The following is a 26443-nucleotide window of genomic DNA, read 5'->3' as shown; positions in this document are numbered from 1 at the left end:
ATGCTGGCTCTATGCTTCTTGTACAGTCTACAGAACTCTGAGCCAAAAACCAACCTCTTTTCTTTATAAATTATCCAGCCTCGGGCATTCCTTTATAGCAATGCAAAATGAGCTAGTGCAATGTGTTAGCTTGAAATAGCCAACTGTCCCTCTTGTTGATTGTTGTCTGTTGATTTTTCCCTTCTGTGCAGCCTTCCCATTGTTTAGAGGAAAGCCGTAGGCTGATTTGCTCACAGGCAGGAGAGGACAGCTCCCTGGCAGCTCATGGGGCAATGGGAAATTATTGTCAAGCAGAAACGAAGTGTAGAAAGGTGCTCAAAGGAGAGAAAGACAGGGAAGAGGTGCAACTGAATATCTGCCAGTTCCTCATACTCCCACGCTGCCCCCAAACTCCACTAGTGTCTAATTCTTGAGTGGGGGTGCTGGCAAGTAAAGACACACAGCAGTTGGAGAGAATCCCAGAGCATGGCACATTTGCAGCTTCCCAAGCTGTGTCCTGATAAAATTCCAGGCCCTTTAAAGTCCACCCTCAATTCCCCAAAGCCAATACTGTATTAACATGTGGTCACATTTAAGATGCGTGACATATTGTTCCAAAACCCTGACTGCAGTGCCCAGCTTTAATCACTTCAGAAGTATAAATGAAACAGACTGACAAAGGAGGTCATATTAAAATGTGATTATTTAAATTTCATTTACACTTATTGAAGTTGTGAATTTGAAGCAATTAATTTTTTTTATTTGACATTTTAAAAAAATGACAGACTCCTCTGGCAGATGGTAAATATTGACTGAAACAAAAAATAAAAAATGGTATTGTTCTAAATTCACAAAACTAAAAAGGTCTAAGAGAAACTTGAATAACAAACTTCAGATGATTTTTTGGTAAGTTTGCAACATTTATTTACAGTTCTGCAATGATTAAAGCTAGAAACGGGCAGGGCATGGTGGCTCACACCTGTAATCCTAGCACTTTGCGAGTTCAAGGCAGGAAGATTGCTTGAGGCCAGGTGTTTGAGAACAGCCTGGGCAACACAGCGATGACCCATCTCTAAAAAAAAATTTACAAAGTAGCTGGACCTGGTGGCATGTGCCCATAGTCCGAGCTACTTAGGAGGGTGAGGAAGAAGGATGGCTTGAGTCCAGGAGTTTGGGGTTATAGTAAGCTCTGATTGTACCTGCTGCACTCCAGCCTGGGTACCGGTCTCCAAAAAGAGAAAGGAAAAAGAACTTAAAACTTGCCTAAGATTTTGGAAACACTGTATAAGAAGGCAGTTTCTTATTCTCCACTGTCAAGTTACATGGCAGGCTGAATCTGCAAGCTTCGCAGACAGCATTCAGTACTGTGAGCTGTGGGTTGCTTATCAATGACCAATCAGGACTTTGAACTTTAAAATTCTGCAGTCATTGCCAAGTCCTCAGGCATATTTGGAGTTCCTGTTTCTTTGGCTTCTGTATCTGTTTGTTGGCTTGTATTATGAATTTTGGTTTGTTTTGTAATTTATAAGAGCTCTGAGATCCAGGTAAGCCTATTCCCATAGCAAAGCAAAGGAGGTGGGGTGTGTGTGTGTGTGTGTGTGTGTGTGTGTGTGTGTGTGTGTTTAAAAAATTTTATCGTGGAAGCTTTCAGAAATACAAAAAGTTGTATAAACCCCCACGACCTAACCCCAATCACTATGAATGTTTTATTTGTTATTATGCTAAAGTATTTCAGAGCAAATTATAAATGTGTAAATTTTGTTGAGCTTAAAAAGACAGCTTCAGTATTGGAAATGGAACCAAATAGTATCAATTATCAGAGAGAGAGAAAGAAAGAACAAAAGAGGGAGGGTGGGAGGGAGAGAAGAGATGGAAATAGAAGAACATCCACAGTGAGATTCCTATATTTATCCCCGCGTTCCTTCCTGGCCCATTTCCACAGTTTTCTCTACTTCCCACCTACTTAATTATTTGCTTTGAAATATCAACAACCTTGGCAAGCAGACGCATCTCTAAACAGAAGGCTTTGTAGCACAATGAAGGAAATGGAAGTCTGCACTCTTTTCTGTGTCCTTCTGGGCCTCTCTCCTTGCCTGTCTTCCTTGGAGTTCACAGTCACTGCCAGGCCCTCAAGGAGCTGGGTGGCTTCCTTTTCCTTTTCTTGTGCAGAAGGAACTTAACTCTTAATCCTGGAACATAGCCATTTTTCCTTTGCTAGTAGACTTGGGAATAGGGCAGGGAAAGGAAAACTCTATGGAGTGGAAGGGATCTGTCATTCCTTGGGAATACTCACCCTGGAACAGCATTTCCTCAAACTGCAGTTGTGTGAATGTCTAGAATTCTGATTAATGAAACTAGGATTTCCACTAATAAAGCTCCCCAGATTAGTTTGGGACACAATATTTATAATACGTATTAGCCTGTTAAAAACTTAAATGATATCAGTAAAACAACCCTCTTTACCTCTGTCTTTGTTTAATAGTGGAACTTTTTTTCTGACTAGCTATTAATATCTCATTGTATGTTAGTCTTTTGTAAAGCAGAGTTTGGGGAATGCTGTCCTGAATTTATTCTTTCTGATCTGAAACGACAGGGTGGGATAAATCACCTCTCCCAGCTTGGTAAGGGACAACTCATTCCATTTGGATGTTTAGAAGTGATGAAAGGTGCAAGGATACACAAAGACTCAAAACAAAGGGATGGAGAAAGATTTACCAACCAAATGGAGAGCAAAAATAAATAATAAATAAATAAAAAGCAGGAGTTGCAAATCTCGTATCGGATAAAATAGATTTTAAAGCAACAAAGATACAGTGGTAAAAGGATCAATGCAACAACAAGAGCTAACGATCCTAACACCCAGATACATAGAGACTTAGATTCAATGAGACAGAAAATTAATAAGGATATCAAGGACTCGAACTCAGATCCGGAACAAGTAAACTTAATAAATATTTATAGAGCTCCCCACTTCAAATACACAAAATATACATTCTTGTCAATACCACATCACACCTACTCATAAGATTAAATGAAACATTGATTGGCCATTATTAATACCCAATTTTTTTCAGAATAAAGCAATATTTCCGTTTACTCTCCCTCTTTCTCTTCCTCTTTCTTCCTCTCCTTTACTTATTTTTTCTTTTCTTTTCTTCTCTCAAAAAAAAGAAATCAACTTGTAAACCTCTAGATCCAGGTCGGCAATGTCTCTCTCATTGCTTGATTTCCTTCCTTCCCTTCCCTTCCTCCCTCCCTCCCCCCTTCTTCTCTTCCTCCCTTCCTCCCTACTGTCCTCCTTCCCTCCCTTCCTGCCTTCCTCCCTAAAAAAAAAAGAACTGATGGAAGGTCAGAAGCCAGAGAGTCAGAGCTGACTAAAGGGATGTAGGATCATTGACTCCTACATGGAATGTACATGGTGACGCTGGAAGGCCAGTGGGATTACTGGTTAAGGCAGGCATAGTCATCAGACGAAGCAGAAAAGAGGGGTACTCGGGTGCCCACTGGTAGCCTTGGATCCTAGAGAGACCCGAGATGAGTCAAGGGAGACTGTTGCTCTGGTGGCTCAGGGCATAAGCTGCCTAGGCTAGGTGACCTCAGATCTGCTTCTAGTGGCCTGTGGCCTCCAGACCATTCATTCTTGAAACGGGAATGTGTCCAAGGGAAGACACATTAGCCCAGGAGTTAGAAGAGCAGAGGAAAAATAACCCAACAATTATGTGTATATGTTTGTATTTTTACAGCATGTGTGTGTAAGGAATTTTAACATTTTTATGACATTTTAGAAGTAAATAAAAAAGCAATCTCAAAAGACAGCATGATATTTAAATGATTTTATCGCTCATTTTTAACACCTTCAAACTATGTCTTTGCCATTCTTGAGATCTTAATTTTTTTTTTTTTTAATACGTTTTCTTTTTTTTTTTTTTTTGAGGGAAAAAGAGAAGAAGAAGGGGAAAAAAAGAAAAAGAGGGAAAAAGGAATATTACTTCATTCCTAAAATGGGTTTCAATAATGGCCGATCAATATTTTGAGTGTTTAAAGTGGTTAATGCATATTTTATGTGTTTAAAATGGAGACCTCTATTGTGTTTATTTGTTCTGGCTCTGAGTTCAAGTCCTGGATATCATTATCAATTTGTTGTCTTGTTGAATCTAAATCTCATTATGTGTCTTATGTATCTGGGTGTTAAGATCTCTTATTGTTGCATTAATCCTTTTACCCTTGCATCCTTGTAGCTTTGAAATCTATTTTATTAAGTGTGAGAATTGCAACTCCTGCTTTTTATTTATTTATTTTTGCTCTCCATTTGGTTGGTGAGTTTTTTTCCATCCCCTTGTTTTGAGTCTTTGTATATCTTTAGATATATCGTTAGATTTTTGTGGATAATGTATATTTTGTGTGTTTAAAATGGAGAGCTCTATTGAGTTTATTTGTTCTGGATCTTAGTTCCAGTCCTGGATATCGTTATCAATTTTCTGTCTCGTTGAATCTAAATCTCATTATGGGTCTTATGTATCTGGGTGTTAAGATCTCTTATTATTACATTAATCCTTTTATCCTTGTATCCTTGTAGCTTTGAAATCTATTTTGTCAAATGTGAAAATTGCAACTCCTGCTTTTTATTTATTTATTTTTGCTCTCCATTTGGTTACGTTTTTTTTTTCCAACCCTTTATTTTGAGTCTATGTATATCTTTGGATATACCGTTAGATTTTGTCTGTATCTTTTGATTGGGAGATTTGGTCGATTTAAATTTAGGGTTGCTGCCGTTTGATATTAACTGGCTATTTTGTCCTTTTGTTAATAAAAATTCTTCTTTATGTTAATGCTCTTTACTTTTTGGTGTATTTTTAGAAAGGGTCATACTGGTTGTTCCTTTCTGTGTATAGTGCTTCTTTTAGAAGTTCTTGTAAAGCAGGCCTGGTGGTAATAAAATCTCTGAGTACTTGCTTGTTCCTAAAAAATTTTATTTTTCCTTCAAATGTAAAGCTTAAATTGGCAGGATATGAAATTCTGGGCTGAAAGTTCTGTTGATTAAGTATATTGAATATTGGCCCCTACTCTCTTCTAGCTTGTAGGGTTTCCGTTGAGAGATCTGCTGTAAGCCTAATAGGCTTACCTTTATGGGTAACTTGATCTTTCTCTCTGGCTGCCCTTAATATTTTCTCCTTCGTTTCGATCTTGATGAATCTAACGATTATGTGCCTTGGGGTTGGTCTTCTTGAGGAATATCTTTGTGGTGTTCTCTGTATTGCCTGGGGTTGAATAGTGTCCTGCTTTGCTAAATTAGGAAAATTTTCCTGGATAATGTCCTGGAGAGTATTTTCCAGCTTGAATTCATTCTCTCCGTCACATTCAGGTACACCAATCAAGTGTATATTAGTTCTTTTCACATAGTCCCATATTGCTTGGAGACTTTGCTCATTCCTTTTTATCCTTTTTTCTCTATGCTTGTCTTGTTGTTTTGTTTCATTAAGTTGATCTTCAACCTCTGATACCCTTTCTTCTGCTTGATCCATTCGGCTGTTTAAGCTTGTACATATTTCACTAAGTTCTCGTGTTGTATTTTTCAACTCCATAAGTTCATTTGTATTCCTCTCTATATTGTCTATTCTTTTCAACATTTCATCTAACCTTTTTTCCAAGTTCTTAGTTTCTTTACATTGGGTTAGAACAAGTTCCTTTAACTCCCAGAAGTTTCTTATCATCCACCTTTTAAAGCCTACTTCAGATAATGGAACACAGTCCTTTTCCATCAGGGCTTGTTCCATTACTGATGAGTCCTTTTCCATCAGGGCTTGTTCGGTTGCTGATGAGTCCTTTTCCATCAGGGCTTGTTCCGTTGCTGATGGGTTCTGATTTTGAGTATACTCGGCCTTCTTAGGCTGTTTTTTCCCCTTCATTGTAGATGAACCGCCTTTCTAATTAGTTTTCTGAGTCGACGTCCGACTTATTGATTCCCAGTGCTGGGATTCGAGCAACCCACTGTGGCAGCCTAAATAGCAGCGGTGAGACTGATGGTGCTCTTCTGCCCGGGAATCTCTGGTCTGGCTTCCCTCTTGAGTCCGCAACAAGCGGCTCTGAGTTCCCGGAGCTCCAAACTCCGGTCAGTAGGGGAAGCAGTCCCGTTGGCTCTGCATGAAGAGCTGCTGCGCCGAGACGCCGGCAAAACCGCTGCGGCAGCCACAAGAGTCACGCTGGCGACCCGTGGGGCTCCTCCACTGGGAATCGGCTGATCGGTGAGTGACGAAAATTCGTCCAAAAGTGTGGCGTCGTCTCGTTCTCTGGGCTTTCACTGGGAGCTACAATCCTGAGCTGTTAGTGGTCGGCCATCTTGGATCGATCTCGAGATCTTAATTTTAAGTCATTCTCAAAATCGTGCCACTCTTTTGTGAAGGCTACGCTGTTGTTTTCTTGGCATTTAGCTTTGTAGAGACCAACTTGATCTATGCTCCTCTCTATATAATTTGTTTTCCTTTAAAGGCCTAAGTTCTTATGGAAATTTATGTAAACTTTTAAAACATTTTAAGCTTTTTATTTTGAAATAATAATAGACTCACAGGAAGTTGTTAAAACACTACATAAAGAACCGTGTGTGCTTCACCTAGCTTCCCCTAGTGGTGATATCTTAAATAGATAGTACAATATCTATTTATTTATTTACTTTTAAATAGAGATGGGGCTTCGCTATGTTGCCCAAGCTGCCGCCAACTCCTTGGTTCAAATGAGCCTCCCACCTTAGCCTCCGAAAGTGTTGGGGTTACAGGCATGAGCCTTGGCGCCTGGGCTATAACACAGTATCGGAATCAGGGCATTGACATTGGTCTAATGCTGTTAATTAGCAGACTTTATTTTATTTTATTATTAATTTTTTTTTAAGTCGGGGAAGAGTCTTTCTCTGAGGCCCAGACCAGAGTGCAGTGCTGAAATCTTGGCTCACTGCAACCTCCGTGTCCCGGGCTCGAGTGATCTCCTGCCTCAGCCTCCTGAGTAGCTGGGATTACAGGCATACACCACCAAACCTGGCTACTTTTTTGTATTTTTAGTAGAGATAGAGTTTCATCATGTTGGCCCGGCTGGCCTCGAACTCCTGGCCTCAAGTGATCCACCCACCTCAGCCTCCCAAAGTGTTAGGATTACAGGCTTTATTGTAATCCCAATCCTTTTATTGGATTACAGTCCCTTTATTGTAATCACTGTGAGCCATGACACCCAGGTATTTTTTTTTTTTACCAGTTTTAACATGCATTCATTTATGTCTGTTTGTGTATGTATGTTTCTATGCAATTTTAGATTCGATTCCAACATTTATTTTAGACGCCTTTCCCTTCCTTTGAGCCCTGAAGCTATTGCGTTAGTTCAGGTCTCACTGCTTCTCACCTGTAAGATTCCAGTACTCTCCCAGCATCCTCCGTTCCTTCCTCTATTCTCTCTCATCCATCATGTACCCTCCCGGCAGAGTTATCTTTCCAAACTATAAACCCCCTTTTATCTTCCAGCTTTAAGGCTTTCAAGTAATCTTCTATTACTAAAAGATAAAGTCTAAACTGATTTTGGATTTTGCCCTTGTATTCCTCTCTCTGACCCTGCGTCTTTCTCACTTGTAATCTGCACTCCAATTGCTAGTAGCTGTCTTGCTGCACTTTTGCTGGGCTTATGCATCCACACGTACTTTTCCTCCTGCCTAGAGTACCTTCTTGCCTTTGTGCCTCTAAAAAATTCCTTCTGCTCTGTCAAGAGTTTGCACAAATGCTGTCTCTTTCTGGGAGGATTTCTCTTCTTTGCTACTATAATTTCTTTCTTAAAATGTTAATTTTTAAGTTCAGGGATACATGTGGAGATTGGTCACATAGGTAAACTAGTGTCATGGGGGTTGGTGTAGAGATTATTTTGTCATCCATTAGTTATGATGTCCTGATCCTCTCCCTCCTCCCACCCTCCACCCTCCAGTAGGCCCCAGCGTGTGCTGTTTCCCTGTCTGTGTCCATGTGTTCTCATCATTTAGCTCCCACTTATAAGTGAGAACATGTGGTATTTGGTTTTCTGTTTCTGCATTCATTTGCTAAGGATAGCGGCCTCCAGCTTCATCCATGTTCCTGCAGGGGACATGAGCTTGTTCTTTTTTATGCTCCCATAATTTCTTTTCTTGCCTGTTAATACAGCACTTCTTGCATAGATGTTTTTATTCATGTTGGTATACGTTAGTAATGTAGTCAAGCAAGTCCTGAGTACGAATGGCAGCTGAAACAAGTGGAGGTTATTTTTCTCATAATAAGATATGCAGATGTAGGCAGTTCAGAGCTAGGAAATGCACTCACCGATGTCGTCAGGAACACAGGGGCTTTATATACTACTCCGCCCTCCATGGCCTCTGGCTTGTCACCCCCTTCTCACTGGATGGCTGCTGTATTATGTCTACATTCCAGACAGGAAGCAAAAAAGCTGTGTGTGTATCTGTCCCTCTTTTCATGTAATAGCAGAAGCTTTTCCAGAACACCCCTCAGCAGACTTTTGTTTATATTTCCCTGACCTGAAATGTATTACGTAGCCATTTTTAGCTAGCAGGGAGGGTAGATAAACAAGTATTTCAATCTGCAATCTCGGTAACAGAGAAAGGCAAGGGAGAGGAGAATTGGAATTATGTGTAGAGTGAATCAACCTACAGTGTCTACTACAAACAGTGTCTCTTCTGGACTGAGAACCAACTCCTAGAAGATGGGAATATTCCATTAATACTGACTTCTGTTCTGAATTCCTTTGTGTCTAGTACAGTATTTGGCCTTTGGAAAATACTTATTTGAAATTCATAAATATTTGTTTTGTTTTTTAATTTTATTTCATTTTTATTTTTTTGAGACAGAGTCTTGCTCTGTCGCCCAGGCTGGAGTGTGATCTCAGCTCACCACAACCTCCGCCTCTCATGTTCAAGGGATTCTCCTGCCTCAGCCTCCCAAGTAGCTGGGACTACAGACATGCGCCACCACGCCCCACTAATTTTTGTATTTTTAGTAGAGACAAGGTTTCACCATGTTGGCCAGGCTGGTATAAAACTCCTGACCTCAGATGATCCACCCACCTCGGCCTCCCGAAGTGTGGAATTATAGGTGTGAGCCACCTCACCTGGCAGAAATGATAAATATATAAATGAACACCTGCATGCAGTGTACAAGCATTAAGAAAAATATGAAGGGTTTTAATTTTTATTTTTTGGATGTAATAGAAAAGGTTGTTTTTCATTCACAATTGGAAGCTGTGCACAGGTGTATGAACACAAAGAGGCACAGATTCGTGTTGTTAGGTAGAACAGTAGCAGTTAGAGCCTAAAGCTTCAGGTCCATTCTCTGCCCTTCTTTGTAGGTTACTGTCTTACTGGTGGGAGAATAGGGGAGACAGGTATGGCAACCAGTAACTACTGAGTAGCAAATGCTGGCTAGACACATGGAGGGGGAAAGAGGAGGGTCGACTCAGAGCAAGGGGAGCAATCCTGGGAACTGGGATATGCCCATAAACCATCACCCCACTAATGGTCTTTCACTGTTTGGGAGAGATTATATCCTTTTGGATGGTGAGACTGTTACTATTTTGCAAACCACTGTACATTTATTCTTCTACATTGTAATTCCCTTTAGCTACCAAAGCTCTTCAGTAAAATGAGCCTCACCCATACAACCTTAGGAGGAGGTGTTGTGGAGGCCAATAGAGAGTGAAGATTGGGCTTTCCCAGGTCTCCCTCCTGGAGGCCAGTGTGGCAGAAGCAACTCTGCATGGACACAGATAAGTGTGAACTTGCTGGGGCTGGCTCAGCAGTGAAGACGGGATATTATGGAATTGTCAGTAGCAGCACTGACAGAAGCAGGAGGGCAGCCTGCCAGGAGAGCGACTCAGGATCAGACTCAGGACTCGTAGCAAACCCTGTCATCTCCAGATATATTGGAGAAAGGAGTCTCTGGAATGGAGAGGAGGGATGGAGGGAGGGTTGCCAGGATTCAGTGTTGCATCTTATGAATTGTGACTTTCAGCAAGTTACTATCCTTTCTAAACCTTACAGGACCTACACCACAGGGTTATTGTGAGAAGCAGAGGAGAAAATGCACAGGACGCACTTAGAATACAGTTAATGTTCAATAGTTATTACCACTATCTCGGAAATCTTAAGTTCTACTTCTTTTTTTTCTTTTATTATTATTATACTTTAAGTTCTGGGGTACATGTGAAGAACGTGCAGGTTTGTTACATAGATACACATGTGCCATGGTTGTTTGCTGCATCCATCCCTGCCGTCATCTGCATTATGTATTTCTCCTAATGCTATTCCTCCCTTAATCCCCTCCGCCAATAGGCCCTGGTGTGTGGTGTTCCCCTCCCTGTGTCCATGTGTTCTCATTGTTCATCTCCCACTTATGAGTGAGAACATGTGGTGTTTGCTTTTCTGTTCTTGTGTTAGTTTGTTGAGAATGATGGTTTCCAGCTTCATCCATGTCTCTGCAAAGGACATGAACTCATCCTTTTTATGGCTGCATAGAATTCCATGGTGTATATGTGCCACATTTTCTTTATCCAGTCTATCACCGATGGGCCTTTGGGTTGGTTCCAAGTCTTTGCTATTATAAACAGTGCCTCAATAAACATACATGTACATGTGTCTTTATAGTAGGATGATTTATAATCCTTTGGGCATATACCCAGTAATGGGATTGCTCCTTCATTATAAACAAGGGGAAGCTGAGCCAAAAGGGTGTAAAGATTGTTCCAATGCGTAGTGCTATGTTGCCATAGTACTCTAGGCATAGTTCCATGTCAGCCTTCATCGTATTGCTCAAAAATTGCTTTTGTACCAGTTTCCACCACTGGGCTGTTATTTGGAGGGCAAGGCTGTTATTTGCCTGAGCTGGCTGACACAGGGTACATGCCACAGCGTGTAGTATTGCTCAACTAATGTCTGCGGAGCTGAAGTGTCACACAGCCAACCTCTCCACACTCTTACTCCGCACACGCTACCTCCCTTACCAGTGTGACCTCTCCCCAACCTCTAACCTCTCCTCTGGCCATTTGGAGTGTCCTGGAAAACCTTGAGCAGGCGTTTTCATTCAACAGGACTTCAAGGGACAACCACCCTTTCCCTTCCTGTCCATTCTTGGGCAAGGCAGAAACCCTCCGTTCACAACAGGAAGCCAATAGCTTTGTGCCATCAGAAGACATTTCCTTCACAGCACAAAACGTCTGAGTAATAATTTCAAGCCGGGCTTCACCCATTTCCTGTGAAAGGAGGCAAATTTGCCTATCCTTGTCCTGCAGAGCGCTGGCTTGCAGGCCTGCAGTGGTGCAAAGCCTTCCGCACTGGGAAGATGGGCCTATCTTCTCCCTTTCGCATCCCAGATGCAGCATCCTGTGTAGCAGACACATGTGGGATGGATTCTCACCATTTATACAGGACAGTCACTGTGACTAGTTTGTACTCTGAGTATATTTCGTAGGCAGCTTTGAGAGTACAAAACTCCCAAGTAAAGAAAGCCACAGCTTTATTTGGAAGTCAAGAGCCAATTTGGCAACCAGGAATTAACAGTTTAAGGCCGTGAAAAATCTCTGGGGCTGATTCTCACTCGCTCCTTTGTAACGGATTTTGTCTGTATGGAAAAACGACCGTAAAATTGTTTTTCCTGACCATATCGTCCATTCCACTGTCTTGAGACAAGGGTTAGCGTACCTGGGACAGATGACACTGTACACGCTAAGATTCTTAAAATAATCTAGTGCTTCTTAGTGATCACATTCAGTCTTTTAATGTTACATCTGGAAAAGGTAAGGAAAACTCTTATTCAATTGCCCCCATTTTACAATAGGGAACACTGAGGCCTCGAAAGGCAAATGACTTATCAGAAGCTACAGAGCAGGAGCGTCAGAGCCAGTTTAGAATTCAGTTTCTTCGTTTTTAGTAACATTGCCCTCCCTCTTCCAGAGATGGACGTTTTGAATTCCTTTCTTAGTGTCGTCTCAGAAGCTTCTTATGTGGGTAGCAGAGTTCCCTGTATTTCCACAAGAAGAAGCTGGCAGGAACTTCCAGGTTTTAGGGAGAATTTAGATCAAACTTTTTCTTTTTCTTTTTAAAATTTATTTATTATACTTTAAGTTCTGGGGTATATGTGCAGGTTTCTTATATAGGTATACATGTGCCATGGTGGTTTGCTGCATCCATCACCTGGTCATCTCCATTAGGTATTTCTCTTAATGCTATCCCTCCCCAATCCCCCCCAACCTCTGCTATCCCTTCCCTTGCCCCCCCACCCCCTGACAAGCCCCAGTGTGTGTTCCCCTCCCTGTGTCCATGTGTTCTCATTGTTCAACAGCCGCTTATGAGTGAGAACATGCAGCGTTTGGTTTTCTGTTCTTTTATCAGTTTGCTGAGAATGATGGTTTCCATCTTCATCCATGTCCTAAAGAAATGTCACATATACACCATGGAATACTATGCAGCCATAAAAAAGACCAACCTTTTTCTTCCCACAGCATGTTAGGCAGCAAAGGAAGGAACAGGTTTATTTTGAGCAGCCCCAGGCAAAGATATTCAATCATATAAAGTTGAAAGATTTAATGAGGGAGGCAGGGATAAGCTGGCTTACCGTCATGTGGAAGGCGAGCCTGTCAGCAGCGGTCAAAGCAAAGCATGCATCCAGTTTCTATGGCAGCGGTCACACCCATCCATGGGGGCTGAGCAGGCGAGACCACGCAGATGCATCAAGCACACATTTATCTGAGGTAAAATTGGCACTGGAATCATTCAGTTTAGAGAACAAGGTTGCAGAAGCTGTAGAAATCAATTGGCCAGTGTGGTGGCTCACACTTGTAATCCCAGCATTTTGGGAGGCTGAGGCAGTAAGATCACCTGAGGTCAGGAGTTGAAGACCAGCATGGCCAACATGGTGAAACTTCATCTCTACTAAAAATACAAAAGCTAGTCAGGTATGATGGCGGGCATCTGTGATTGCAGCTACTCGGGAGGCTAAGGTGGAAGAATCGCTTGAACCCAGGAGGCAGAGTTTGCAGTGAGCCAGGATCATGCCATTGCACTGCAGCCTGGATGACAAAGGAGACTGTGTCTCAAAAAAAAAAAAAGAGAGAGAAAGAAAGAAAGAAAGAAATCAATTGCCTTAAAGAGTCACTAAAAGCCAAGACTAAGAGTAGTAAGTAAGTTCTCTAAAGCAAGAAGGGGAGGTCCCGGATCGTATGGGACAGGGATAGTGTAGGACACACAGGTGACCACATGGACTAGACCAGAATTGTTCCTCTTGCCACACTGGTTACCGTGCCTTGCCAGTGCCTTAGGAAGGAGAAACATGTGATGCTTGAATCTAAGCTTGAATTCGGTTGGTGCAAAAGTAATTGCAGTTTTTGCCATTACATATATTTTCCAGTTTTCAATTCAGGGAGTTGGCTTCACCATTTTCTTTTTTCTTTTCTTTCCTTTGTTTGAGGAATGGGGGAGATGGGTTCTGTCTATGTTACCCAGGCTAGAGTTCAGTGGCTCTTCAGGGGCAATCATAGGGCACCACAGCCTCAAACTGTTGGGCTCAAGCAATCTTCCTGCCTCAGCCTCCCTAGTAGCTGGGACTACAGGTACGCCACTACACCTGGCTAATTTTTTATTTTTTGTGTGTAGAGATGGAGTCTGTCTATATTGCCCAGGCTGGTCTTGAACTCCTGGGCTCAAGCAATCCTCCTGTCCCAAGGTGCTAGAATTGCAAGTGTGAACATTCACAATTGGCCTCCACATATTTTTATAGACAAATGCTTTATCAAGCAGAATCCTGAACAAATGGCACAGACAAATTTGGATAATTTGAGGAGGATTTAATAAAGGGAGAAATTGCAAAGGTGTGGAGATTAGGGAAGTAGTGCCATCAGTGGGGCTCATATGGCTCAAAGGGACAGGAAGAGAGAGCAGCAGGGGAACCTGAAAGGAGACAGTCTTGTAAAGGAGACACTTTGAAGACAGCAATGACTTTTGGTCAAGGGACACAGTCACTTGCAGGGAAACTCACATGGAGAAACCCAGAGAACAAATGCCCTGACCTCACTTTCCTCTTTCCCTCTTGCTGGGCCTTCCCATTGGCCAAACCCAACAGGAAGCCAGAGAAGCAGAGAGCTGATTGATACAATGCACACAAACCAGCCTCCTGGGCATAGCATCGGGGTAGGAATGGGGTGAGAATGGGGGAAAGGGGATGTCTGGCAGGGTCAATGGGAGTCTGCTGTCATGGTTACTTGGACTGGACAGTCCCTAGCTGACACTGCTGTTAGCTACGCCATCCAGTGTGTCTACAGGTCTTTTTGGGAGATTTATGCAAAGAGAACAGGGCCAGGCATGTTTTATTTATTTTCAATGAGGACTTTGGAGTCAAGTCTCTCTGTGGACCTTCTGGCCCTGGCGAGCTGCCCAGGAGCCCACTTGAGCTACAGAACTCTCCCAGCACCTCTGGCCTAAGCCAAAACCAAATAAAGGCTGAATGGCCTCCTCAGCCCATTGCCCTAAGGCCCACACCCTAACCTTAGTCTTTGCCAACCCATGAAGAGAGGAGGCAAGGAGGACAAGGAGGACAGTCTCATTAAGATGAAGAGAGTGTCTCATTTCTCTCTACAGTTTGGAGTAGCTAAGCCACCCATGACCATACTTTTTCTGTGGTAGCGCCCCTCCCACGTGGAAGGCATTCCCAGTCCTATCGTATTCTACATGTACAGCACTGAGGTTTGTTAGTGTGAGAAGCCCAAGAGAAAGACCATGTTATTACAGAGGGTTAAAAAAAACATTGAGCTACTTTTATAAACTACAAAAGTAATATGTGCTCATGGTAAAAATCTCAAAATTAAAAATACGGAATGTTGTAAAACAAACAATAAAAAGACCGCTCTGATTTCCTAGGTTAAAAAACTGCCCTGGGTTCTTCCTTCTATAATTTTATATACAGTTAAACACATTTTTAAACATAGATGGGGTCATATTATACATAGTCTTCTGCATCTTGTTTTGTTTTAGGTACCTGACCAATATGCAAACTGACTGCTAACATAGTCGCCTTCCAAAGATGATTCAGCCTTGATGTGGACAGGTTTACAAAAAGAGTCCAACCAGCATATGTTTCTATGAATCTGCCATCATCAGGTACGGTGCATTTGCTTAACTGCTCTGTCTCCTGGCATTGATTGTTTGCTGTGGTTCACTGTGCTAGGCAAGGGGACTAAAGAGTTGAGTAACATGGAGTTCCTACTCTGGACTTTATCTGAGGAGGGAAACAGATATATGCAGGTGATAGTGTTTGGTTCTGTGTCCCCACCCAAATCTCATATTGAAGTGTAATCCCCATGTGTGGAGGGAGGGAGCTGGCACAGGTGATTGGCTCATTGGGGGTGGTTCCCCCATGCTGTTCTCGTGATAGTGAGTGAGTTCTCACGAGATCTGATGGTTTTAAAAGCGGCACTTCCTCCTTCACTCTCTCTCTCTCCTTCCACCTTGTGAAGAAGGTGCCTGCTTCCCCTTCACCTCCCACCATGACTGTAAGTTTCCTGAGGTCTCCTGTAAGTTCCTTCAACCATGCAGAACTGTGAGTCAATTAAACCTCTTTTGTTTATAAATTACCCAGTCTCAGGGAGTTCTTTATAGCAGTGCGAGAATGGACTAATAGAGCAGATGACTGTAATTCAGCATGGCAAGCACATTGATAGATGTGTGAAGAGGATTACATGGAAATCCCAATGTTAGGCACCTTACCCAGTATGTGTTTGGGAGGATATCAAGGAAGACTTGCTTGTGGAGGTGATTCTCTAAATTTAATCTTTAAAAAGTAAATAAAAATTGGCTGCAAGAGGAAGGCAGTGGAAGGGGGAGCCCCGGGGAAGGGGACAGCAGGAGCACAGGCCTGGAAGCATGATACAAACTTATTCTATTGGAACGGAATGCATGAGACAGAAAATCGCAAAGAGGATTTAAAGAGGTAGGCAGAGGCCAGACAACAGCAGATGTTGTAGGCCATGGTAAAGCGTTTGTACCCTATCTAGTATGCAGTGGGAGCGCTACTTAAGGGCTTTCTACAAGAAGTGTCATTGTAATTATATTAGTCAGATTAGGCTAGGTTCTGCTACAGTCACAAACTAACCTTGACTTAAGTCCCAGTGACTACCACAACAAAAGTTTACCTTTTGCTCACACACCCTTTTCCATGTAGTCACTCAGGGATCCAGGCAAAAAAGGCTCTGCTGTCTTGTAGCAGCACCATCTGAAACATGGTGATCACATTAACAGGGAAGAATAATGCTTTTCAGTGCCTGTAACTGAAGATGACTCACATTCCTTTACTCACATTTTTATACCATAGCCCCTTCCCTCCCAACTACAAGAAGGCAAAGAAAGCATGGAAGAGGCTGGGCGTGATGGCTCACACCTGTAATCCCAGCATGTTGGAAGGCTGAAGTGGGTGGATCAGTTGAGGTCAGGAGTTTGAGACAGCCTGGCCAACATGGTGAAAACCTGTCTCTACTAAAAATAAAAAAATTAGCCAGGTGTGGTGAGAAACACTTGTAATCCCAGCAACTTGGGAGGCTGAGACAGGAGAGTTGCTTGAACCCAGGAGGCAGAGGTTGCAGTGAGCTGAGATCCTGCCACTGCACTCCAACCTGGGTGACAAAAAAAAAAAAGAGCAAAGGGGACAAGGAGGAAAGACACTATCTTCACTCAAACAGCATATGGAATTCCAAACACATGGTGGTCAGGGCACAGATGATTGATGTCCATGGTTTAAACCCAGTGAGACAGCAATTGGTGACGGTAACTTAGGAAAATGATAACAAGGTCCTAAATGAGGGAGACGGTGGGGAGGATGAGGTTAGTTTTGTGGGGAGGATGAGGTCAGTTTTGGACCTGTGGAGTCGGGCGTATTAGTGGGACGTCTGGAAAGGGGATTTCTAGCAGAATTGGATATGTGGTCCCAGAGCTCAGAAGAAAGATCTAAGGGGGAGATTGCTAGACGTTGAAATCAAGAGTGAAATAACTGGTAAACATGACAGCAGGTGATAAATACACAGTGGAAATATGTACGCACTGAGGATTTATTATGTTCTGTCGCTGATCTGTGTGCCTTATATATATTATTTAAACTTAAGCAATCCTAAAAAGGTATGCAATATTATTATCCTCATTTTAGAGGTGAGGAAACTGAGACAGAGAGGGTGTATTTTCCCTCTCTGTATTTTCACACAGCATGAATTCACAGAGCTAGGATTCACACCCTGACATGTCAAACCCCAAAGCAGGAGCCCGGGCCTCCTGAAGGGAATGAGATTGATCTTAGTCCTAGTCAACAAATCAAATAAAGGACAAAGAAGCGTTTTCCAGGTTGGGGCAAGTGCTTCAACAAATTCTAGGGGCTAGGAATGAACATTTCAGTGTTGGTGAGCATGGAGGATCCGATCTGGGCTGGCGTAGAAGCTTCATCTTGATGTCAGGCACATAAGCATGGCTTGGCCTCTGAGACCATGAGCAGGGGTTTCCTTTTCTCCAGCCACAAGCTAGTGTCATCATATCTGTAAGCCACAGTCCAGCACCTATATCCTGAGTGTGCATGTAGTGTGTTAAGTGCTGGAAATACACAGAATTGAATTAAATGCCTGGTCAGGTCTCCTGCTTTGTATTTCACTCTAAATACAGTAGTTCGTGATTCCTGCCTCTCATCAAATTGGTTTGATCTGACACTATCATTTCTTGACTCAAATAATTTTGATGAGTGAGCCTGCTCGGTGCCTGGCAGTGGGCCTCCTCTGTAGGATATATCAGAGGCAGGGTTGGGCTTGGAATCAGGAAATGTGACTTCTCTACTCCTCGCTAATCATTTCACCTCGAGCAAGCGAGGTAGTTTGTCTGCCTCCTTGTCTTTTAATTGAGCATAGTAGCACTTACCTGAAGGTACCATTATGAGTTTTAGATAAGATGATGTGATGGCCAAAGCAGGATGCAGAGGCAGCCGTGTAACTGATTCAAGCCACTGCTGTGTTCTTGTTAATTCCATAGGCAGGCCTCCAGCCTTCTCTTTCTACCTTAGATTCTCAAATCAACATGCTGTCCACCCAACACATCACTGTACCTTCTGTTTTATGTTTGCAGTAGTGAATTATACTATACCTTCTACGTAGACTATGATAACTGAAGATGATGCTTACCTCCTGCCATGATTTATCCAGGATCATATGTTCAGGAAGTAAACAAGTCATGGCTCAAGCCCACTCCTGTTTGATTTCCAGCCATCCCCTCTAAGCCTCATCTTCCTCATCTTCCAAGTCCTCAATTTCTTCTTCCTTTTCAGAGGAAAATGTGTTCTTTCGGCTGTGAAGTTTCCCTCCCTCCTCTGACTCAGAGCTCGTATTTATCAGTCGCCATAGCCATCTTCCCTCTCTCTTTTCTTTCTTTCTCCCTCTTTCCCGTACGGTTTTGTTACTGAGCAAGCACCGCCTTACACATAGAGGCCAGTACTATGGCACTGGCTTTTGAGAGACGAAAGGCTTTATTGCAAGTTGACAAGGAGTTAGGCAGTGCTCTAATTTGTCTCCTTGAGATGGGGACTAGGTCAGGTGTCACAGACAGAGGAATGAGATGTGATCTCATTGGATGTTGCAATAAGGTGATGCCAAAAGGTGCGATCTGACTGAGTCGGGCCGTGGGAATGATGCCAGGGCCTGATGGGATCAGGGATCCTGCCACATGTCTGCTTCTTAATTCAGTTCCTGTTCCTTGGTCTGAGCACTTAGGCTCCAACTGTGTTGCACACTTGGTTCATCTGGGATGCTCAGGTTACATAACTTGCAAACTAGGGTCCATAGCAACTGATAAACAACTCACAATTGCGTTATACACAGTTAGCTAGATTGGGCTGGTGCTGCAATTATACTTTTAAAGGTACACAGGCCCAGCCTTTCCTGGGAAACCATATGTTACATGGTTAGGCTTTGTGTTCCCACCCAAATTTCATCTTGGATTATAATCCCTATAAGCCCCGTGTGTCAACAGAGAAACCAGGTGGAGGTAATTGAATCATGGGGGCAATTTCCCCCATGCTGTTCTCGTGATAGTGCGTGAGTTTTCATGAGATCTGATGGTTTTATAGGGGGCTCTCTCTGCTCCACTCGGCACTTCTTTCTGCCGTCTAGTTAAGAAGGTACCTTGCTTCCCCTTCACCTTCTTCTGCCATGATTGTAAGTCTCCTGAGGTCTCCCAAGCTGTGCTGAACTATGAGTCAATTAAACCTCTTTCCTTTATAAGTTACCCAGTCTCAGGCAGTTCTTTATAGCCGTGTGAAAATGGACTACAATATGTCACCCCATTGTGATTCTTTATGGCTAAATCTGCAGTTCTCCTCTTTACCAGGTTTCTGGGAAGCAGGGTTCCCAGAAGCTTCTTCACTCTTCCTTGCTCGTTGCTTATTCTCTCCTCTTCTGCAGTCTGGCTTTTCTGAGCAAGGGCTCTTTGGCAGTTCATGGGCTGTCCATGTAGGCAGTCTCTTTAGCTCACTGGGGACTGCTGATCATCCTAGCTTTTGCAAAACTTTCTCCTCATACAGCTTCCCTGACACTTTTTCAATTGGGGTATGTTAAACAGGTTCACTGTGCACTGGTTACCCACTTGTCTGAATCCAATGAGACAGAACATACTCATATGCAACAAGTTATGTGAAGTGGGTTTATTCCTTAGAGGTAGGCAGAAGGGACAACAGAACCCTAGAATTCATTACAGTCCAGTCCCCCAAGGCTCAGGAGAGCTGCCCAGGGTAGATGCAGTCTCCTCTGCATGTGCCTTATTTGCACTGTAGCTGAGGAACCCCAGGAAAGAGACCATCCTGGGTTTTGCACTCTGGGGACATGTGAATCACTGGGCCTAAACACTGAAAGGCATCTTGTTTCTAAGGGCAACTGGAACAGAGAGCCTGGGTCTTTCTGGCCAGTTCCCTCTTATCTCAAGATATTGTGGCCAGGTGCAGTGGCTCACAACTGTAATACCAGCATGAGGTGGGAGGATCACTTAAGGCCAGGAGTTCAAGATCGACCTGGGCAGCATAGCCAGACTCTGTCTCTACCAAAAAAATTAACAAATTAGGCAGGCCTGGTGGTGTGCACCTGTAGTCTGAGCTACTTTGGTGGTTGAGGCAGGAGGATTGGTTGAGCCTAGGAGTTGAAGGTTACAATGAGCTGTGATTGCACCACTGCACTCCAGCCTGCTAGGTGACAGACTGAGACCCTTGTATCAGGAAAGAAAAGAAAAAAGAGAAGAAGAGAGGGGAGGGGAAGAGAGGGGAGGGGAGAGGAGGGGACAGGACATGTTACATTCCCAGCACATTCTAAAGTTATTCTTCAGAACTACAACTGAGAAAAGAGGGAGACAACTGGTGTGGTGTTTTGTTCAAGGCTACCTAGAAGACTGTCCTGCAGGGTGTCTTCTTCTTTTTTTTTAAGCCAAGTATAAGCCACAAAATAGTCCCCAGAGTGTATCACTGAATCTACCACTTGCCAGATACCCAGATGTTCTGCCTTCTCTAAGTTTCCCATGACATTCTTGTTATGGGTCTAGGGTCCGATAGGGTCTGCGAGTATCGTAAAAGGAAGGGGATATTGTCTGGCTAACTCAAGTCTCAATTATCTGATGGCAGTGGGGGATACCAGCCATGGAGTGGACATTGACCTTAGCCCTCAAAAGACCACCACATGTAGAAGACCTAGCCCTCCAACTGTGGTTAGTATACCTTATTTAGAAATAAGGTATACCAACTTATTTAGAAATAAGGTATACTACTCATAGGTGGGTGTTGAACAATGAGAACACATGGACTCAGGGAGAGGAGCATCACACTGGGAGCAGTTAAGGGGGCAGCGGAGAGACTGGGGGGGTGGGGAGGGAGGGGAGGGTGGGGAGGGATAACATGGGGAGAAATCCCAGATATAGTATGCACCTAAAGTTAAATAAATTAATTAAAAAAAAAAAAAAGAAATAAGGTATACTACATTCAGGCACAGACATCCCAGCTGAATCAGCCGGGATCCACTGGGTTAAATTACTCTCACTTTGGGGCAGCGTCACCAGGTAACAAGCTTTTTTTATGGCTCAGGGATGGGGCGGTGGTGGAGTGTTTCCTGGGGACAAGTGGACAAAGACCATCAGAAAAGTGACCAGGCGTGATGCTCTCAGGGTCAGACATGGGACTCGGTGGAGGACGGTGGGTTCTGTGTTTCTGTGTTCAGGTGACCACAAAAGATTCTGAAACTCCTGAAACCCTTTTTGATTCCTCTCTCTTCCGTGATTCCTAAAGCCAATGGATGCCAAATTTTACAATGAACTTTCTCCCAGGAGTCCCGTGTCTCTCCCACTTCCTGTTCCCACTCCCTCGTTCACTACCTCTTTTATGGCCTTTTCCAACAAAAGAGGCCTTTTCTCATAACATCTCGAGCTCTTATTTCTCCCCAGTCTAATGCACCTGCACTTCCACAGCCAGATTAATCTTTGTGAAGAAGCTACCTGCTTAAAAACCTTGGCTCTCAAAGCCTACTGAATAAATCTCCAAACTCCTTAGTCAGACCCTTGAAAAATCTACCCTGGGCTGCCCTTTCTGTCAGCATCTTCCTTATTTCCAGTTGCATGCCTTCTTATCTGTTCAGACTCAGAATATATTTGTATATTTAGGGATAGTGTCCAAAGCCTGGCTTCCAGTGTGGCTCCAGTAGCTGGGATGGCATCTTCCCCAGAAGTACCCTTCAGAGGAAAGCTATGAAGAGGGGCTGCCTGTGTCAAGTGCCCACAACCTACAACAATGACCATTTCTCAGTATAGAGAGGCACATACATCAGACCTTGAAGAGTATGAAAACCACCCATAGACATATGGGCCAGACTCTGAGGACTCCCGGGCCACTCAGCCAGGGAATAGGGATGGGGCAAACTCTGGACTGAAATTCAGGAGAGTCCCTAGATTTGGTAATAGAACAGCAGAATAGCAGAGCTGGCAAGCCTTTTAGAGTCTCTGCTTCACCCCTATTCTACACTTGGGCAAAAGGAAACCCAGCGAAGTGAAAGTCTGTTCTGTTTTATTATTTTTTGAAGGGATGTTTATGTTTGCATTTATGAAATTGAGCCTGTTTGGGAATGACCTCCCACCCCATATCTTGGTATTTTGTGTCAGTTAATTCCGTGGCACACTAGGGCCCTTTTGCTGAGCTCAGACAGCTGCCTTGTCTGCAGGAAGCTGAAATCAGCTCTCGTCCACCATGAGGCTTATTGTCTGCCTGAAGTCAGCAACTACTGCTGTCACCAGGTTCCTCAGCTGGTGATATACAAGCACCTCACATACAAGCACCTCCTAATGAGCCATCCAGTGAAAATTCTTCATTCGGAATAAGCTGTACAAATGAGGCTCTAATAGCCCAGTGTCTATTTTCCTGGGCATTTCTCCATAAAGAATTTGCAAAAGACACCAACCCCCAAAACACCCCTACAGCTCCACTTCTGCAGTACCCACATCTCTATTCTGAGATAAAGGGGTCACTGGTTCAGGTTGTGGGCAGGTGATGGGGTAGCCTATCCACATTGCTCTTTCCTGAGGGGTCCTATCAAGGAATATGCCAGCACACTCAGTGGAGAACAAGAGAAACCTTTTAGGAACAAACAGCTTACTTAAAGCTTGGCTTTGCTGTGGTCTAAATGTTTATGTCCCCCACACCTCCCACCCTCCCCTACTTATATATTGAAAACTGAACCCCTAAGATGATAGGAGATGGGGACTCTGGACTGATTAAGTCATGAGAATAGAGCCTTTAAGAATAAGATGAGTGCCCTTATAAAAGAAGCCCAAGGAAGCTTGTCTGCCTCTTCTGCCTCTTCCACCATGTGAAGACACAGCAAGAAGCCACCGTCTATGAGGAACGCACTCTAACCAGACACGGAATCTGTCAGTACCTTGATCTTGGACTTCCCAGCCCCCAGATCTGTGGGAAATTTTTGCTGTTTTATATGCTACCCAGTTTATGATATTTTGTTATACAGCCTAAACAAACTAAGACAGTTTTAAAGTCAAATTATTGGCTTTGAGAAGAGTTTAATGTAATTCTTAAAGCAAGAAACCCATCTCTTAGAATTTCCCTGCAAATCCTGTCCCTAGAGAATGACATTCCAGATACACTATTTTCCATTTCAGCATGGCACTCAAATTTGGTGACTGGTTACAATTTTTCTTTAAATATATAATCTTTAAACTGCTGTCCAAACTATTCAACAGGATTTTTATTACATCTTGTACCCACTTCAATATCTTTTTTTTTTTTTTTTTTTTTGGTAGTTCTTCTTGGAGAGCTCTTTCACCTCTTAGGTTAAATATATTCATAGATATTTTATGTGCTTTTAAATAACTGTTGCAAGTGGGATTGCCTCTTTGATTTGATCCTCAGATAGATCATCAAAAAGAAAGCCTGATACAACTGGCAAACATTTGCTTTGTAGATAAAGTAGCTGATGAGATGTATGCTTTGGAGTTTGGTTGGAGATTCTCTGGACAGGCACGTCAGAGAAACTGTGATTACAATGCAGGGTTTGTCTCTGACACCCCAGCTCCTAACATATGTGGGGTTGGCCAGAAGGCCTGCAAAGGAGGCATCTGCCAGCTGTTTTTTTTTCTGTAGAAATAAAAGGGGAAAAGAGTGCCCTTGTTAGGCAGACACCCTCATTATTGATGATCAGTAAATAAGGGCAGGAGGAGGGTTAGCTGTCTGTACAATAAGCAATTCAAGATCATGTCAGAATGTGATTGCTCTGGAGAAGGGCCAGGCAAACAGTAGCAATAGTGGAATTATTGTTTAAGGTTGCTTATAGCATCTCTTAGTTGTTGTTGTTTAATTATAGGAAAGTTTAAAGTAGAAAATATGACTCTGGATATACTCACACACACATATACGTAAATGAACACACAGAAGAATAAATAAGAACCTCTAAGCAGATGGACTAGCAAGTGCAAAGGTCCTGGAGTGGAGGTAGCACTGTGAGTGAGAGGGAGTGAAGTTGAGGGTGGAATGGATCCCAAGATAAGACTGGAGAGGCAGGTAGACCAGACATGGAAGTACCTTGTAGGTCATGGTAAGGAGTTGGGGTGGGTGTTATCTTGCGGCAGTAGAAAGACTCTGGAAGTATGTTAAGCTCTCTCTCTTTCTGTCTCTCTCTGTGTAAGTAAAATGATTAGATTTTCATTTTGAAAAGACATCTCTGGCTACAAAATGAAGAATGGACTTGGGCAAGGTGGGGAGAACAAGAGCAGACATATGAGGAGCCATTTACAGGCTGCTGAAAAATTCCAGCCAGTGGTGATGCTGGAGGCATCCATATCAGGGTGGTGGGGGAGGTAGTGAATTATATAATCTGTCCCTTGCTGCTGGCTTGTTTGGTTGTTTTCATTTATTTTGTCTGGCTTTTATACTAAGCAGCAGTTGGAGTTGGCCAAGAGCATTCTTGCAGACATGGTATCTTGGTAATCTCTGGTCAGTGTAACTGTGGGGTAAATTTATAGCTGGAGAAGATGCATGTGTTTCACGAATGAGACGTTGGCAGCTTTTGTCAAGTCCCATTCCAAAATGCTGCCTCAATGTATACACCAGCGGTGATAAGAATGCAGTGATTTCATGCCCTTACTAACGTTTGTATTTTTGCCAATCTGAAGGATGAAAAATGATATCTCATTTTATTTTCTATTTTATTTTTTAAAATGATAAATGTGGTTAAATATTTTCAAATGCTAATTTAGTCATTTGTATCTTTTTCTGTTGAGTCTGTTAGCACACGTTGCCTACTTTTTAATCAGATTGATGAGCTTTTTCTTACTAATTTGTATAAATTCTTTATAAATTAAAAAAGTATCTTGTTTTCATATATGCTTCAAATATTTTAATCAATTTGTCATATGTTTTGGTTTTATTTGTAAATTTTTGTTGTATAAGAGATAAACATTTTTCTATTACGAAATTTTTTCCTTTTTGTCTCTGAGCTTAGGTTTTCATTCTAGAATATTATAATAAATATTTATTTTAAAAGTCTGATTGTTTTTTGTTTAAAATTTTGATCGATGTAGTATAATAGATAGATCCAACTTTGTTCTTTTCATTTGGAATTGCTTTGGCTATTCAGGCTCTCTTTTGGTTCCATATGAATTTTAGGTTGTTTTTTCTAATTCTGAGAAAAATGACATTGGTAATTAGATAGGCATTATGTTGAATTTGTATATTGCTTTGAGCAGTATGGTCATTTTAACAATATTAATTCTTCTAATCCATGAGCATGGGATATTTTCCACTTGTTTGTCATTTATGATTTACTTCACCAGTGTTTTGTAATTCTTCTCGTAGAGATCTTTCACCTCCTAGGTTAAATATACGCACAGATACTTCATGCATTTTTAAATAGCTATTGCAAGTGGGATTACCTTTTTGATTTGATCCTCAGCTAGATTATTTTTGGTATATAGAAATGCTACCGATTTCTTCACACTAATTTTGTATCCTAAAATTTTACTAAATTTGTCGATTAAATCTTTAGAGTTTTTTAGGGTTTTCTAGATATAAGATCTAGAGTCTTTTCTAGATATAAGATCTGGGGTCTTTTGGGTTTTCTCGATACAAGATCACATCATCAGCAATAAGAATAATTTGACTTCCTTTTTTCCAATTTGGATGCCTTTTATTTTTTTCTCGTGCCTGATTGAGCAGGTGAGGACTTCTAGTACCATGTTAAATAAGAGTGGTAAAAGTATTGTCTTGTTCCAGTTCTTAGACAATGCTTTCAACTTTTCCTCATGAAGTATGATATTGGCTGTGGGTTTGTCATAGATGGTCTTCTTTATGTTGAAGTATGTTCCTTTATGTCTGACTTGTTGTGACTTTTTATTATAAAAGATGCTGAATTTTATCAATTTTTTTTCCTGCATCTATTGAGATGATCATATGATTTTTGTCCTTAATTCTGTTAATGTGATGTGTCATGTTTGTTGATTTGCATATGTTGAACTATCCTTGCATCACTGGGATAGATCTCACTTGATCGTGGTATATTATCTTTTTGATGTGTTATTAGTTTCAATTTCCTACTATTTTGTTGAGAATTTTTGCATCTATATTTGTAAAAAATATTGGTCTATAGTTTTCTTTTTTGTTGTGTTCTGGTCTGGTATGAGGGTGATTTTGGCCTTGTAGAGTGAGTTAGGGAGAATTCCCTTCTCAATTTTTTCAAATAGTTTTGGGAGGAGTGGTATTAGTTATTCTTGGTATGGTTGATAGAATTTGACTGTGAATTCATCTGGTCCTAGGCATTTTTGGGGGGAGATTTTTTTAATTACTAATTCAGTTTGGCTACTTGATATTGGCCTGTTCGGGGATTCTATTTCTTCCTGCTTCAATCTTGGGAGGTT

The 26443-nt window shown here is 42.2% G+C and overlaps 1 long non-coding RNA gene across 1 annotated transcript in view; it reads left to right on the top strand.

Annotated features, from left to right (window-relative positions):
- The first annotated feature begins 3916 nt into the window (after nucleotides 1-3916).
- Nucleotides 3917-26443, top strand: part of LOC144576606 (uncharacterized) — an 89638-nt gene continuing 67111 nt past the window's right edge. The window contains exons 1-2 of the long non-coding RNA XR_013518800.1: nucleotides 3917-6221; nucleotides 15011-15136. This is a non-coding gene — a long non-coding RNA (uncharacterized LOC144576606). The remainder of the gene's footprint in view (nucleotides 6222-15010; nucleotides 15137-26443) is intronic.

Source organism: Callithrix jacchus, chromosome 6 (assembly GCF_049354715.1).
Source record: "Callithrix jacchus isolate 240 chromosome 6, calJac240_pri, whole genome shotgun sequence".
NCBI classification, from domain to species: Eukaryota; Metazoa; Chordata; class Mammalia; order Primates; family Cebidae; genus Callithrix; species Callithrix jacchus.
This window is presented reverse-complemented; position numbering and strand designations above follow the sequence as displayed.